Genomic DNA, 11,436 nt, shown 5'->3' with positions numbered 1-11,436 from the left:
ACACTGTAAAAGATGGTTGAGGCCACCACAGAGTCACAGAAGGTCTTCAGGAGTTGGCCCTTCACTCCAAAATACCTGAGCCTCCGCAGCAGGTACAGCCTGATCTGCCCTTTCCTGTATAGGGCGTCTGAATTATGAGTCCAGTCCAGTTTATTGTTCAGATGAACACCAAGGTACCTGTAGCTGTCTACAGTCTCAATGTCAGTACCTTGGATGTTCAGTGGTTGCAGTGGAGGATGTTTGTGCCTGCGGAAGTCTACCAGCAACTCCTTGGTTTTACTGGTGTTGATCTGGAGGTAGTTCTGCTGGCACCAGTCCACAAAGTCTTGGGTCAGTCGTCTGTACTCCCTGTCGTCCCCATCAGTGATGAGGCCAACTATTGCAGAGTCACCAGAGAACTTCTGCAGGAAGCACTGGGTGGAGTTTTAGTAGAAGTCTGCAGTGTAGATGGTGAAGAGGAACGGTGCCAGAACCGTTCCCTGTGGGGCCCCCATACTGCTTATGAACTCTAATGAATTGCCCATGCATTTCATGCATGACTCCAGGATCTGCTTTTTACCTGGATGGCCACTGATGCACTTCTGTCTCCTGTTGATAAAGGTGTTTATCACCCACCCCTAGCTCCTGAAACTGTCTGGAGTAGTGCAACATCACTATGTAGTACATGCTGTTTGGATCAAACAGTGTGTGATGCTGTTTAAGCTTAGCACAGGAAATACCAAGAAACACGTTTCAGGTTATAGATGGAAATAGAGGAAACAGTTTGCTAGGAAGCCTGCTGAGTCTCTCTTACGCAGAACCCTGTCCACATCTTCTAAGATGTTTTTCTACACTGATTGTGGGCTTTCATCAAATCTTTTAGAAATGGCATAATATGATTCACATCATGTATTATAAATGAAATCTTACATGTGCTGGTTGTCTCTTGAATATGATCTTTGACATGTCACTCTGTATGCATGTTATTGTGTGAGGATTCCTGGTGTAATCATCCAAACCAATTTCCTCTCATATGAGGGTGACAGATTAGGTATTCTCAGACCTCGGGAAAGTGGTGACACATCTGAATAATTTAACTTAAAGAATAACTTAAAAAACAATTCAAATAAATAATTAAAAGACCAAATTTACCACTGACATTCATGCCAGTGATGAGCATATGTAAACTTCTGGCCACTACTGTATGTATCCAAGCTCTGATACCAGGGGAAAGGACAAAACACATTCAATAAAAGCATAATAAAATAGAATACTCATATTTTTATCAGTGTAGAAATGAAAGTTTCCTTAAATATGACAGATGTTTTTAAAGTTCAGATTTGAATCATGAATTCTTCCGCAATATTTACAAGACTGAACGGACTCCACTGACTTTCCCTCAATGGACCGTGTTGTCTATAAGACGATTTAATTCTCTCTTCTTCTTTTTTTGCCTGTCCCGTTTGGTTATTTAGCCATCAGAATTACTGTCCGAAGGCCAAGAAAGATGCCCAACGGATTTCCTTTACCTAGTGGATCATCGCAGCCTTGCCATATTGGTCCATTTGAATGACCTTGGTTATTGTTATTTATTTATTTTATTTTATTTTCAGTTGTTACAGACAGGACAGACATGACTGGGAGATAGGAAGGAAAGAAAGAAAGAAAGCAAGAAAGAAAGAAAGGGAGGGAAAGAAAAACAGGGGAAGAGGGACAGTGAGAAAGGGCACTTAAAAAAAAAACATCACCTGGATCACCTGTTGAGAGAAGAATAAAAAGAGAAAACAAGCAAAAAAGAGAGCAACATAATAAACACAACACCATTGCAATAATCTAGCTAAGCATAAATAACAGTAAATACTAAATATTGAATTTTATTTTGCAAGTGTCCAGGGTGCGAGGGGTCTTTGATGGTGATGCTGGCTTTCTGCTGAAGTCTGCCAGTATAAATGTCTCTGAGGGGAGTTAGTAAGGTGCCAATTGCCCACTCTGTTGAAACAGAATGTGCAGCAGTAAGTCAGAACACTCTCGATGGTGGAGCGGTAGACGTTTCAAGAGCCCTCTGACCTACTGCTGCACACTCTGGGTGCCATTTTTAGAAAAATAATAAGATGCCGGTTCAGGTTTCACTTCCTTGATAACCTATAATTCTCAACAGTTCCTGACAATTATGGCTTAACTTCTTCTTATCTGTTGCGTATATGGAAAGCAGTAACATTTGATTACTTCCTTTTTCTTCAAAACATCATCTAATAATACCAGATTTTTTTTTAACCTGATTTTTGTTTCTGAGAAAAATGAGATCCACATATGAGGACATTTGTTTTAAATTTTGATAGAACAGTGGCAGTATAATGTCCTCGTAAATGGATATCAGGCCCTTGTAGAGCAACATTTAGTATTTTGGTCTAGAAAACCCAAAATGTGATGTCCACGCCAGGTCCTAGGAGGTTAATAAACACATTGCAATGTGGAGAGAACCATCCCAGCTAAACACTAGGATCATCTCTGGCCATGCCTACCACCCTCCCATCTTTTAAACACACAGACAAAGACATTCCAATTCAATTCAATTAAATTCCATTTTATTTAAATATATATATATATGAACCCAGAATCCTATTCAAGGTGTCAAACAGTGTTTCAGAATTCTGTATACATGTCAAAGGAACTGTTGTTTCTATGTTTACTCGGACAATCAAGATCTAATGCACTTACGCATGAGGAACTGACATGCTAGAAAAACAGTCTAGCTACCCTACACAATGTACACAAGTAATTATTAGCCAAATAGCTGTGAAGCTTGAATTCTGTAATTACTCCAGTCACTTTTACTCGGGCTCAGGACTCTAAAAGAGTTTGTAATGTTCGGAGAGTCATGTAAATGTATACCATTTGAAAAATGATTAGAAACGTCACACCAACGACCACCTTAACTTAAAAACACACTGAACCCTTCAGGCAAAACTGTCTGACTGTTTAATCAGTTGTGTTGTTTGCATTCATTTGCTGATCCTCCGTAGGTGACACAGAGTGCCACTGAGTTGGAGCTTGGCACACTCTTGTTCACTCTCTGTATTCCAACGCAGCTGTAGGATGAAAGGTCAGAGCATGTAGTACACCCTTGTTGTCTTCCTCAGCGTCTAACACAGAGATCTCTCTCATCCTTTATGGTTATTGCTGTGATTCCAGAATCTTCTCATGATGATTACCAGGACCAATGTTCCCTCTAATTTTTCATGTGTCTGAGCGAACACACAAACTCCCTGAGCGGTCCCTTGGACCACTGTGAGCAACGTTAGACGTGTGCACTGTGGTCACGCCAGCATCAAATCCATCCAAGTTACATGGTTTATTAAAATAATCAAATTACAGCATTTACATTTATGTTAGACTACTTTTAATTAACTGCTTTAGCCCACTTACAATAAAATTTAAAAAAAAATCTTGTTCATGACCTGTGTGGTATGTTAACACTATTGGAAGTAAAAATAACTTGAACTCCAATTTTGAAAACACAACTTTTATTTTTCTTCTTCTTCTTTTTTTTTTAAATAAAGCTCTGACTTGTATTATGAGTCTGAGTCTGTGGTCTGGGAGAGAGTCCTGTAACTCTCTGTCTGCAAAATACAGTATATAATGACCAATGTTGGGCAATTAATTATATAGTTACTTCTTCAAAAAAGTAACTGAGTTATGCAAACAACAAAGTTTTTTGCAGCTGTTTACCTAAAAATGCAGTCAAGGCGTTTTTTTAAAATAAACATTTCAAACTATTTACAGAACAATCAGCTGTTCTGCATCAAATCTGATGCCACACAAATTATTTGTGCCACTCCAAAAATAATTTCTGTCCACTATGAGATAAAGGAGAACAACAGCCTGATACCTGCAGGCCTGACAACAGGAGATGTATCACTCCTGTAACACCTGTAACATTCAGCAGTTGCCTCATTGTTCTGACACACACAACAAAACTATTGACTACACTACACACTAACTACACAAGATTTGCTCTAAACGTCGCAAATCTCTCACATCTCAAAACACCGCCGTCACTCCTAAAACCTCCCCCTTCCTAAACAACTAAGTGCGATGTTGCCATATAATTTTTTGATTGGTCAACATGGTACATTTTTCGACCAATAGGAAAGGGTGGGGGGTTTTTTTGGTTTTGTTTTTGCTCACAGGTGGAGAGTGCTTTCGAGTGTTTTCCTTATAAAACGCAGTTTTTACCGTTTCTCCCCACAGTAAATATAAACAACAATAGTATTCAGGAAGAAAACCAAACATTGCAGATATTTTTATCATCACTCTGGTTTTTACGTGGCCTATCAACACAATTTAAAAACTGGTATAAAGTCCACACTTTTTCCATCAATTGTTCCGTCTGTCCTGCTCACATCTCCAATGGTTGTACACGTTGTCATTAACGTGGCTTCACTCCACATCAGCCACGCCGCTTTGCTAGCTAAAACACCGGTGTCGGCATATAAGGACGCTGTCAACCACGTTGATTAGCTGCGTATATACGAATGTGAATGTGAATCGCATTATTGGCTGGACTATGGGATAAGGTGGCATCGTTCTAATCCCACACGGGAGCAGCCAGTCACTTACTGACTAACACTGCAAAACAGAATTGTTAAAGTATTAATTTTAATTTCAATTCAGGTTAGATCTAACCTGAAAACAAAACCACATTTTCCTTTCAGTTCAATGAACTTTTTCTGTTTAACTCCTGGCTCCGCCCGGAGCCTGCACCCATACCGCAACTGCCTAGAAAAAAAACCTGAGTTAATATGAACTTCACATTTGTAAGCAACTGTGGGTCATAAGAGTAATAAGGGATCTAGCACTGTTGCCATAATTTGCCCAAATCATGGATCATCCCATCTGTTTACTCAAAACTACTGTAACCAATGACTGTTCTTAAGTAATGTCACTTAGTTGTTTTAACACTACAAGCTGAATAGCTTGAGATGAACAGTGATACGATAATGAGCCCAACACTAAGATATTCTGTAACCACTGCACATCCTGCTTTTTTCACTCATGTCTCTCTGTGTGATGCCAAATCCTCCACAAAGACCCTTAGAGAATAAACAGCATTTCCCAGTGGAGCATCCTGCAGGTCCAGCCTGGATCAACAGATGCAAGAGGTGCTGCTGTAAATGTGATCAACTCTCCTTGTCTTTGAAAAGAGTGATACTGATTTTAACACCGTATATGTCACATTGTATACATATTTTCCAACAATACAATGTGATGGCATAACCAACAAGCAGCCAGTAAAACCACAGTTTCCTTCACACACACACACACACACACACAAAAACCAAAACCCACAAAAGCCTGATAAATCAGACACACAAAAAATTGTTTCCTTATGCAAAAATGTGGTGTGAGGATTAGAACTTCAGGTGCCATGACATGCAGTGTTGCAATCGCTGCTTCTGGCAGTGATATTACCATTACTATTACTAAAGTGATATGGTTAAAATATGTGATTAATACATGAATAAAGAAATCTGCCAGTACACTATTTATCCTATTTATCCCTATTAAATAATTTTATTCATATATGTGTATATATATTTATGCTCATTTTCCTTTATTTGGTATTCCAACTCTGTAACATGCAACTTCTGTTGGTGCTGTGCTACTGGAAACTGAATTTCCTGGAGGAACCCACCCGAGGGATTAATAAAGGTTTAACTTATCTCATCTAATCAAATAAATTCAAGAAAACTAACACTTTAATACATAGAACAGGAACTGAAACCAAAGAATATTAGAGAACACATGACAATTGAAACTTGACAATAAAGAACAACTAAGAATCAAGCAACCATGAAAACTGATGAATAACTATGTATAAATACCTTAAAAACAAGCAAAATTAACCAAAAAATGCAGCAGCCAGAGTATCCTCTGCTCTCATTGGTTGTTTTTTGAATTGGTCAACTTGAAGTTCAGAAATGTAACGAATGAATGTTATCGAGTTTTTGCCCTCTTTGGTCCTATTTTGCTGCAAATCACTTCTTCTCCCTTCTCTATGCAGCTTCTAGTCAACTGAACTGTATAATCAATGTCTGGTGAGAATTTGACAAAGTCTGACAGTTTAGAGATCGAGCATCAGCATTTTGTACCAGCTATAGTCATTATAACAGTGCTTAACTAGTCCATTGCACAAAGAATGGTGGTAATCCAGCATCACTGGGTTAAAAGTATAGATTCTCAAGATTAAGGTTACTGGTGCAGACTCATATTAGTGTTTTTTGTTTGTTCTTTTGTTTGTTTGCTTGTATTTTTTTTTTCATTCAGAGCAATATCTTTTTAATTAAATGGAATGCAGTCAAGCCACATTCCAGCATTTACCTTTTACACACACACACACACACACACACACACTGACAAGGTTATTACACTAACATTTTTTTTAACATTTTATCTTATCTTGGTTGTGGTATCTAATGATTCAACTGAAGGTAATTCTTTCCCTTGTCCAAGTTTTCTCACATAGTTTGCAACAATTTGCAGGATCTCAGGCGTTTATGGCAAGTACACTCTAAAACTAAGGGATGTCAAAAATGGCAAGTTCAAAAGCACAGATGTAAGAAACTATCAGTGGTTTTGATTTTAAATATGCAATATGGTTAAATGTGGTGGTTTGACTATGCACAAATACATGCTGTTACGTTAAAGAAGCTCACTTTATTTTTTTTATGTCTTTAATAATGAGCAGATGCTGGATCAGCAAGGAGTCTTAACAAAGGTGTGTGCTGGGGTTACCTTGGGGGTTGGCCAGCACTTCATACGTTTCACTCCCTGGGATCTATGTATTCACCATGTTAAACTCACCTTAAGGTTAGTAGGTAAATCCTTATATGAAGTGTGCACAGGATGAAGTATGCTAGAAGAATTATTAATCTTTAATAATGTGTGGCTTTGGCTCAGAAGTCTTGATCAGGCAATGTTTCATTAGTCAAAGACTCTTCAGAAAATGATGAACACCAGTTTAAACAACTGCAGCAGAAATGTATTATCTATGACCTATATTAGGTGTTGACTGTTGACTGATGAACAATAATTTTATTTTTTGATGATTTATTTCTTCTTTTATATGAAATCTTATTAATATTATATCAGTTTTGAAAAAATACATCTATGATTCTTATGGTTGCATTATTTTCAGATACGAGAAGGCAAAGATTTTCAGCAATTTAACAACAAATCACTTAATTTAAAAAAAATTAATGTGTTGTTGTATTATGGCTTAGATAGGTTGCTGTAGATGGAAATTATAGATGTCCTGTACTCGTTTCTCATTTAGAGCATTTACTTCCAATGCCCTGTCAGATCCCATTTGGCTTCACTGCAGGTCAGTTTCTCAGTGAAGTGTACACTTTCAGGTATTTTCTTCTGGCTGTTACTTTTTCATTAAGTCCAGGATGACTCAAGCAGAAAAATTTTGATCACAATATTGAAATTCACAATATTAAGCCTTCACACTTAAAAATGACACTTTAATGATCAGCTCTGGGAACTGTCATAAGGTTTGAGGTTTCTTGTTGGTTTCATGAGCTAAAACCAAATGTAACCTTTTGCTTCAGTGGTTTGGGTGCGGTGATTGCTGTCGGTCCCACTGTTCTAATAAAGAGTGAAACACAAATCAGCTTCACAGAGCCCACACACCCTCTCAGCAGGTGTCTCAATGAGTATTAGTCACCTCACTAGCAGCTTAAAAAAATTGCCACCCTAAGATTGAGGAGGCTATAATGACACATCATGACTTTACAGGTGATTGTGAAACATGAGCTAAGTGGAAACATCAGAGTCATCAGTTTTCATGGTTTGTACACACATAAACCAATACTCTGATTGGTTTGGACTGAACTGACTTTTTAGTAAAATGGGGCTGCAGACGTCATCTGATGGTATCTGAGAGGAAGTGAAACTTTTATAAACTTCTATGAAACTCCACAACAGAGTTTCTCTGGAGTGATCCCTTGTGCACAATATTGTCTGTGTGCTTTTGGTTTTGCTCGTGCCTCTAATGGCTGATTGTTAGATTCTTAGATTCAATTTAGACACCCTAGTCTTTATGCAATTGAAATACTAACTTCAAGTGATCAAATGAAATGAAAAGGCTTTCTTTCCAATATGGAATATGGTGTCGTAGAGCTTTTTACCCCACTTCACATTTTCACTTTAGGCTTGTTGATTCAGAACAGTACATAATATGACAGATTTCAATTCAATTAAGCTTCACGGCACCTTATATTGTAAGGCAAAGACCCTTGGAAGGAAAACCAAAACCATATGGCGTAATAAAGGAAACAGACAGGAACAGATCTTCAACAGAAGCCATCTGCTTTTGTGGTTCCAAGTGAGGGGAATCAGAAGATAAAAAAGAAGAGCACATAAAGATAAGGAGGGCACAAACTATGAGAAGGCAACATTTTGTGGCATACAGTAGCGCCGAATTGCTCTGTGCATCATGGGAAGTCCCATAGCACAGGAAATTTGGGGGTAGCTCTACACTCTTTTATACTATACTATTTTCAGCAGTGCTGTCCTCTGCTCAACGGACATGGTAGCTTCATAGGGCTTTATAATTATTTTAGCTGCTACTGTGTAGCTTTATCTATATGGATAAAATATTTTAAAAAATGTGATCCTAGATTGAAAAAGTAGTTCTAGATTGTTATTTTTTAAAATCTGTAATATGTAATAATAATAATTTAATCTGTAATAATCTGTAATAATAATATTAAGTAATAAGTAACCAAAAATATCTACCATTTTCTGCCCACACCCACACAAGGGCAACTCCTCCTGAAGTTTCCCTTGTGTGCATGTGTCCGGCCATATCTCCTGCCTTAGGTGCCACCTTTTTTATACAGCTCACTCCCATCAGCAATTAGAAGTACTTAAGGCCAGAAAAAGGTGAGCTCTAGTTCCAGAGAGCCATGCTGGTGTTTGCAGCTAGTGAGCTGTGTGTGGTGACTGGTTGCTCCTGCTCGATGGGGAGGAGTGTTTGGTGATTAATCCTTTTTTTACTTACTTTTCATTTACTGACCAACACCTGAGTTTTGTTTTGTTTCTTTAAATGGTGATAACGGCTTAACCGTCTCTTTTAGTTCAGTTATTAATAGAAGGATTACTAAAACTCTTTAACTTAACCATTTTGCCTCCATCTCTACTGGGTCTGCCCTGGTGGTCCTCCCAGTAGGTCTTGGAATTGGAAGTGCTAATTCTCATTTCTGCCACTTTCACACACAACACAAACTGCTCCAGTGCAAGCTGAAGGTCACACGATGAAGCCAACAGAATCACATCATCTGCAAAGAGCAAGGATAAAATCATTTGGCCACCAATCAGAATAGAATCAGAGTACTTTATTAATCCCTAAGGAAATTATGTTGGTTACACTTGCTTCAAGGCAGTAACAGTGACAGACTAAACTATTTAAACAATACAAAATGTTACAGATTTAACAACTTTAAGAAATAGCACTAATATATACAAATCACTCGATTAAAAATATCAACATTTAACAGAGGTGATTATAAATAAATATCATATTTATGCATGCATATCATATTGAGAAGAATATTACAGAGTAGAAAAAAGCGTGTGCAAAAGGTTGTAACTATTGCAGTGTTTACAGTGTATTAGATGGAGGAGGTGTACAGGGAGATGGCCATGGCCAGGAAAGATATCCCGTGCCGTTCAGTGGTGCTTTTTGGTAATCTCGGTCTCTCACTGAATGTGCTTTCTGACTAGCCAGCACATCATGGAGTGGGTGGGAGGTAATGTCCAGCTTTGTCCTTATCTTGGACAACATCTACCTCTCAGACACCACCCTAAATGAGTCCAGCTCCATCCCCACAACATTACTGGCTTTGCGGATCAGTTTATTTAGTCTGTTGGCATCTGCAACCCTTAACCTGCTGCCCCAGCATAGAGGATAGCACTGACCACAAAAGACTCATAGAAAATCCTGAGCATTGTCAGACAGATGTTGAAGGACCTCAGCTGCCTCAAAAAATAGAGATGACTCTGGCCCTTCCTATAAAGTTCAGTGGTGCAATTTATTGTCTATGTATACTCTGAGGTATTCATAGTCCTCCACAATGGCCATATTGACCCCCTGGATTGAAACAGGGGTCAAGGTTTTCCTGGTTTTCCTAAAGTCCACAATCAATTCCTTGGTCTCTGCCACATTGAGCTGCGGATGATTCTGCTCACACTACGTGACAAAGGAGTCAACCACAGCCCGGTACTATATCAGAGTGGGTAGTAATAATAGAGTGGATAGTAACAATAATAAACATCATCATCATCATTATCATCATAATCATAATAATAAATTTTATTTATAAAGCACCTTCTAGTGTTGCATGCAGCTGTGGAGTTAGCAGAGGGAGGAACGTAAACAGCCACCAACATTACATGGGTAAATTCCCTGGGCAAATAATACGGCCTGAGTCCAGCAGTGCACAGTTCAATGTGAGGACAGGAAATCCGTTCTTTGATTGATATGTGGGCAGGGCTACACCACTGGTTGTTAACAAGAATGGCAAACCCCCTCCTTTCTGCTTACCGCTCGCGGCGCTGCAGATATCCTGTTCATAAAAAACTATGAAAACTATGAATAGAATCATGACAAAGGGCAGCCCTGGTGGAGTCCAACACCCACCGGAAACAGGTCTAACTTACTTTCAGTGATACAAACTGAGCTCTATTATTTATATTTTGTCAATAGATATGAATGTTTATATGACCAATTTATCACACAGTGATAACTCATCAATGTGAGTAATTTATTCAGAATCCATTAAGAAATTCCATACCGCATATGTGATAAACAATTTACTGAACTGTGAATTCTGCAAAGCTAAGCTTGAACATTCAAAGAATATTAATATAGATATGGAAACGAGCATAATAGCTCTGTTGTAATGAAATCATCCTGCAGATGTAACTTTCCTGGTGCGCTCCTTAGTGATGCAGTTTTTAATATTACAGAATTTTATGCATCATTTATTCAAGACTTGAAATGGAGCTTGCAAAAGTAATCTGTTTTCAGTTTTACATTTGTCAACTTTCTTAACTTCTACACGTTTAAATCTTTATTTCTATTTTTTTAATCTTTTCTATGAGGTGTCTTGGGTTTGGCTGGATTGTTGTCATCATATTTTGATTGTTCATCACAAATTGTTCATCAATTTTGAACAAACTGTGAATGTCTTTATTTTCTCGTGGATCAGTTAACACACAAAACAGAGAAGCAGAGAATACTTTCTTTCCTACCATTACTTCAAATGATAAACCCGGAATACCACAAATCTCTTGCATCCAATACTTCTAATGTCTAAGGTAAGCCTAAAGAAACACTACTAACTGCATTTTTAGAATAAAACATTAACTATTCTGAATAGAAATGTA

Source organism: Pelmatolapia mariae, linkage group LG1, assembly GCF_036321145.2.
Source record: "Pelmatolapia mariae isolate MD_Pm_ZW linkage group LG1, Pm_UMD_F_2, whole genome shotgun sequence".
Taxonomy (NCBI): domain Eukaryota; kingdom Metazoa; phylum Chordata; class Actinopteri; order Cichliformes; family Cichlidae; genus Pelmatolapia; species Pelmatolapia mariae.
The sequence above is the reverse complement of the archived record's forward strand: the minus strand, read 5'-3'. Positions refer to the sequence as shown.